The following is a 6,215-nucleotide window of genomic DNA, read 5'->3' on the forward strand; positions in this document are numbered from 1 at the left end:
TATAGAACAATATCATTAATATTGCACGCAAGTAAGATCTTACTGAAGATAATTCAGAAACGTTTGCAGCAGTATATTGACAGAGAACTTCCAGAGCATTCTTCTGTAAAGAGTTTTAAATCATTATTTTTATCTGTGTAATTATGATACCAATTTGCTAAGTTCATGCATTTTCACTTTAGGGGCTTGATTTCAATTTTAGGATTTACTCTTTTTTCCTTTTTCATTAATTTCATTTTTAATATAAAATTTATAGAGTTCACCATTAAAAGTATATGAAAATATATACTCAAGAAATCACACTTCCACCCATCCCTCTGTAGTCTCATAAATAACTTTTGTGTGTGTGTGTATGGATATGCACACAGCAAAACTTACCTCAATTCAACAATCTACATGTACAATTCAATGACATTGGTTACATTTTTCAAGATGTGCCACTTTGCTCAATATCTTTTTCTGAATTATTTCACCATAATCAACACACACTCATTGCCCCTTAAGCATCTGATCTAAACTTTGTAGTTACTGTTGTCCATTTGATCTCTTTTAGAGCATTCTTTAAAAGAACACAATAGTCAAGGCAGATATGCTTTTCTACTTAAGCTAAATTATTGTTTGATTTAAAGATGATTTCAAGGTATAGTTTTGGTTTAAGATTTAAAGATTATCTCAGGACAATGGTTTCAAGTGCTCAGCTAGCCTCAGTGGCTCTAGAAAGTCTGGATTCCAAGATAATTTGAAATTCTGACCTGCATTTTCCTCCTTTTGATCAAAATTCTTCTACAGAATCTTCAACCAAAATATTCAGTAATGGAAGCTGGACACCATCCAGTTCTGATCTCCTGGCAAAGGAAGTAATTTGACACAAATTCCTATTCACAGACAACTGTAAAAATCATAGTTTCTGATTTTTCTTTCTGTAGTTTCATTTTACAAAGTTAAGAAAATATACATATGCATTCTTATTTTCTCTCCTTTCTTAAAGATAGGAACTTTGGTGGTATAGTGGTTAAGGCATTTGGCTGCTAACCAAAAGGTCAGTGGTTTGAACCCACCAGTTGCTCAGTTGCTCTGCAGAAAAAAGATGAGGTTGTCTGCTTCCATAAAGATTTACAGCCTTGGAAACTCAGTTGGGTTTTGACTATGAGCTGGAATCAACTCAATGGCAGTGAGTTGTGTGTGTGTGTGTGTTTCTTACAGATAACATACCAGATAGGAAAGTAGGTATGTAGGTAGATAGATCAATCTGCACTAGCTTTTTTTCACTTAACAATATATCCTAGAGATCATTCTGTGTTTGTATACAGAAATCTTCTTTTTTCTTTTATGGAACCATTTACAGATTCATATTTTCTATCACAAATAATACTACAATAAATAACCTTCAATGTATATAACTTCTTATTTGTATAAGTATGTCTTCAGGGCAGATTTCTAAAGGTGGAATAGTTGATTGAGGGGAATATACATCTGCATTTTTTTTTTTGTTGTTAGGTACATCAAGTAGGTTTCAACTCATAGTGACCCTGTGTATGACAGTACCAAGCACTACCCAGTCCTGCACCGTCCTCACAATCATTGCCATGCTTGAGCCCATTGTTGCAGACACTGTGTCAATCCATTTCCTTGAAGGTCTTCCTTTTTTTTTGTTAGATATTGACAATTCCCTTCTATAGAGATTGCATCATTTTGCACTTCCACCAGCTGTTCTCCAGAGCTTTGCCCCAAAACAATATGTTCTTCAATCTGATAGGTAAAAAGTAATATTTCAGTGTAGTTATTTACATTTTTCTTATGTAAGAAAGATGAATATCTTCTATATTTAAGGAACTTCTGAATTTTTTTCTGTCTATGACTTGCCCATTTCTAATATTTATTTTATGTCTTTTTCTTCTTCTTTTTTAAATAGCTCTTTATATACCGAAAATATTAGCCCTTTGCCTATGATGAAAAACACAAATATTTTCTCACAGCTTGATATTTGTCTTCGGATTTTGGCATGATATTTGTTGGGGATTGAAATGCCCCAATAACCAAGGTTGGCTTCTTGGCCAAAGCCAGCTACCCAGAGGGAGCAAGCACTTGGACCTGTGGGCTCAAGACCGTGTCACAGGGAACATCAAGCTGAATTGGCATAACATACTACACAAAAAATTGTTCTACATCCTATTTTGGTGAGTAGCAACTGGAATCTTAAAAGCTTGCAAGCAGCCATGTAGATGCAATGATCAGTCTCTCCTTGTCCAGAGCAAAGAAGAACAACAAAAAACAAAGATGCATGGAAATATTTAATCCAAGGCTGATCCTCAGCCTGTATGACCATGAGACCAGAACTAGATGGTGCCCAGCTACCACTATCAACCACTTGGAGGCGGATCAGTGCAGGAGATCCTGGATAGAGTGGGAAAATAATGTGGGACAAAATTCAAAATCATGAAGAAAAAAAAAAAGACCAGATTTCTGGTCTGATAGAGCCTGGTGAGACCCCTGAGACTATGGCCCACAGCCACCATACAGGTGTGGAATTGAACTGACTTCTGGAGCTTCCAGCCAAACAGTAGATAGGCATATGGGGTGAACATTTACATCAGGTAGATACACTCCTTGGAGTGATCAATCATGGGAGAACAGAAGTTGTTTCTGACTCACTGTGACCCTTTAGTGCAGAATAGAACTGCTCCATGGGGTTTCCAAGGCTATAAATCTTTACTGAAGCAGATTGCCTCATATTTCTCCCACAGAGTTGTTGCTGGGTTCAAACCACCTACCTTTGGGTAGCAGTCCAATGCCTCAACCCCTGCTCCACCATAGCTACTCCAAAGCCAGGAGGTAGAAATTCCACTTACGTTGCCACAAGCCAAGGAACTACTGGGGCTACCAGAAGCTGGGAGAGGCAAGAAAGTATTTTCCCCTAGAAACTCTGTAGAGAGTATGGCCTGGCTGACACCCTGAATTCAGACTTCTAGTCTTCAGAACTGTGAGAAAAATAAATTTGTGTTTTTGTTTTATTTTGTTTTAATTCATGTTGTTCTAAAGCACCCACTTTGTGGTACTTTGTTACAGCAGCCCTAGGACCCAAATACAAAGGGCTCTTGAGTGAGTGGGGAAGGCTTCCACTCAAAGTTGTGTGTGTGTGTGTGTTTGTAGTAGAATTTATCAAACTTCCCCTTAGTGTTTTTGGATTTTAAGTTTTAGAAAAATTTTCCTCCATAATAGGTTATAAAGGAACTCACTCGTATATTCTTTTTGTATCTACATGTTGCATTTTTAATTTTGGTTTCTCCAACCTATTTAAAATTTATCCTGGTGTACAATGTGAGGAAAAATCCAATTTTTGTCTCTTTCCAAATGTTTATCCAATTGCACCAACACTATTTCTTAAAAAGTCTATCTTTCCCCAGTAATTTAAGATCTCATTTTTATCATACTTATGGATTTGTGTCCATTTCTTATGATTGATTCTGCAGCCACTATCCTAACTTGGCATTTCTAATTGTCATAAGGATTCTTTTTGAAAGCTATTTTAAGCCATGTAGCTATTTTAATTAATTTTACTTACTTAGACTTTTTATTTCTGCCATTCAAAAACACTCAAAGAGTGTTTCTCAGAAACTTCTCAGTCAAGTATATAAGATCAGCTTATAATACTGTTTCTAAGTTTTGCTGCTTTGTTCTTTTAAGTTCTTAGTACTATATATCATCTTTAAAGATTACAGCTCATGAATATGAGCTAACTTAGAGACCACTATACCCATAATTGTTGTTGTTGTTATGTGCTGTCGATTCAGACCCAACTCATAGCGACCCTCCTTGGGTTTCCGAAGCAGTATCACTATGGAAGTAGATTTCCCCATCTTCCTTCAGAAGAGTGGCTGGTGGGTTTGAACTGCCAGCCTTCTCGTTAGCAGTCAAGTGCCTTAGCCACTATGCTACCAGAGCTCCCACTATACCCATAATAGTGGTAAAATTTCTGAGGCCATGTATTATAAAATGAGTATATACATTTCATATAACTAATTGTTACCCAAGCCAGGAAAGCAGGAAAGCCAGGGCCGACGGTGGCAAGATCCAGGTAAAGGGAGGGAGAGAGCCCCCACCCAAGGCAGGAAGGTGGGAAAACCAGGGCCAACAGTGGCAGGATCCAGGTAAGGGGAAGATGGAGAGATTTGGAACAACTAAGGGAGACAAACTTATCTGTCAGTTTGTCGTACTGTGGTGGCTTGCATGTTGCTATGAGGCTTGAGGCTGTGCCACCAGAGTTTCAAATCCAGCAGTGTTGTACATGGTGCACAGGTTTGAACACAGCTTCCAGAATGAGACAGACTAGGAACAAGGAAGAGGCCATCCACTTCTCAAAGAATTGGCCAGGGAAAACCTTATGAAGAGCAGAGAAACACTGTCTGATACATCACTAGGCAACTTTATGAATACCCTGAAAAAATTGTCTTATACAGTGCAGGAAGATGAGCCCCTTAGGTTGGAAGGCACTCAAAATATGACTGGGAAAAAGCTGTCTCATCAGAGTAGAACCAACCTTAATGATACGGATAAAGTAAAGCTTTTGGGACCTCCATTTGCTGATGTGGTATGACTCAAACTGAGAAAAACAGTTGCAATCATCCATTAATAATCAGAACATAGAATGTACTAAGTATGAATTTAGGAAAATTAGAAGTTGTCAAAAATGAAATGGCATGTGTAAATATTGATACCCTAGGTATTAGTGAGCTGAAATGGACCAGTATTGGCCATTTTTAATCAGATATGATCTACTATGCCAAGAATTACAATTGAAGAGGAATGGTGTGGCATTCATCATCACAAAGGATGTTTCAAGATCTGTCCTGAAGTACAATGCTGTCAGTGATAGGATAATATCCATATGCCTACGAAGAAGTCCAGATAATACTACTATTATTCAAATGTACACACCAACCACCAAAGCCAAAGACAAGGAAATTGAAGAATGTTATCAACTTCTGCAGTCTGTGACCGAACATGCAATCAAAATGTGTTAATTATCACTGGTGACTGGAATGCAAAAGTTGGAAACAAAGAAGAATCACTGGTAGTTGGAAATTTTGGCCTTGGTGATGGAAATAATGCCGGAGATTGCATGATAGAATTTTGCAAGACCAATGACTTACTCGCTGCAAATACCTTTCTTCAACAATGCAAATGGTGGCTATACACATGGACTTCACTTCACCAAATGGAGTACACAGGAATCAGATTGACTACATCTGTGACAAGAGGCAATAGGAAAGTTCAATATCTTTAGCCAAAAGAAGGCCAGGAGCTGATTGTGGGACAGACCATCAACTGCTCATATGCAAGTTCAACTTGGAGTTGAAGACAATTAAACAAGTCCACCAGAACCAAAATATGACCTGGAATCTATCCCTCCAGAATTTAGAGACAATCTAAAGAATAGATTTGATGCAATGAACACCAATGACCAAAAACCAGAGGAATTGTAGGATGACATCAAGAACATCAACCAAGAAGAAAGCAAAAGGTCATTAAAAAGACAGGAAAGGAAGAAAAGACCAAAGTGGATGTCAGAAGAGACTCTGAAACTTATCCTTGAGCAGAGAGTAGCTAAAGCAAATGGAAGAGATGACAAGATAAAAGAGCTGAACAGAAGATTTCAAAAAGCATCTTGAAAAGGCAAAATCAATTATTAAAATGAAATGTGAAAAGACCTAGAGTTAGAAGACCAAAAGGGAAGAATACACTCTGCATTTCTCAACCTGAAAGAACTGAAGAAAAAATTTTAGCCTCAAGTTGCAATATTGAAAGATTCTATGGGCAAAATATTGAATGATACAGGAAACATCAAAAGAAGATGGAAGGAATACACAGAGTCACTGTACAAAAGGAATTGGTCGACGGTCATCCATTTCAGGAGGTGGCATATGATCAAGAACCAATGGTATTGAAGGAAGAAGTTGAAGCTGCATTGAAGGAAGTGGTAAAAAACAAAGTTCCAGGAACTGACAGAATACCCATTAAGGGTGGCTGGGGAACAAGCGGAGAACATGAAGAGAAAGGTGGGCTGAGCTGTGGACTTTTGCTGGTCCGGAGGGCACCGCCATTTTGAAGGTTTAAAAAGTGGCTTGACTATTTTGGATATTCAAAGAGACAGTGCTCTCGCAGATTTCTGGGGCTTAAGAACATGTTCTGCTTTCCAGCAATCCCAAGGACACTCG

The sequence above is a fragment of the Orycteropus afer genome, unplaced genomic scaffold (assembly GCF_000298275.1).
Source record: "Orycteropus afer afer isolate SDZICR_OR568_19922 unplaced genomic scaffold, OryAfe1.0 scaffold00005, whole genome shotgun sequence".
NCBI classification, from domain to species: domain Eukaryota; kingdom Metazoa; phylum Chordata; class Mammalia; order Tubulidentata; family Orycteropodidae; genus Orycteropus; species Orycteropus afer.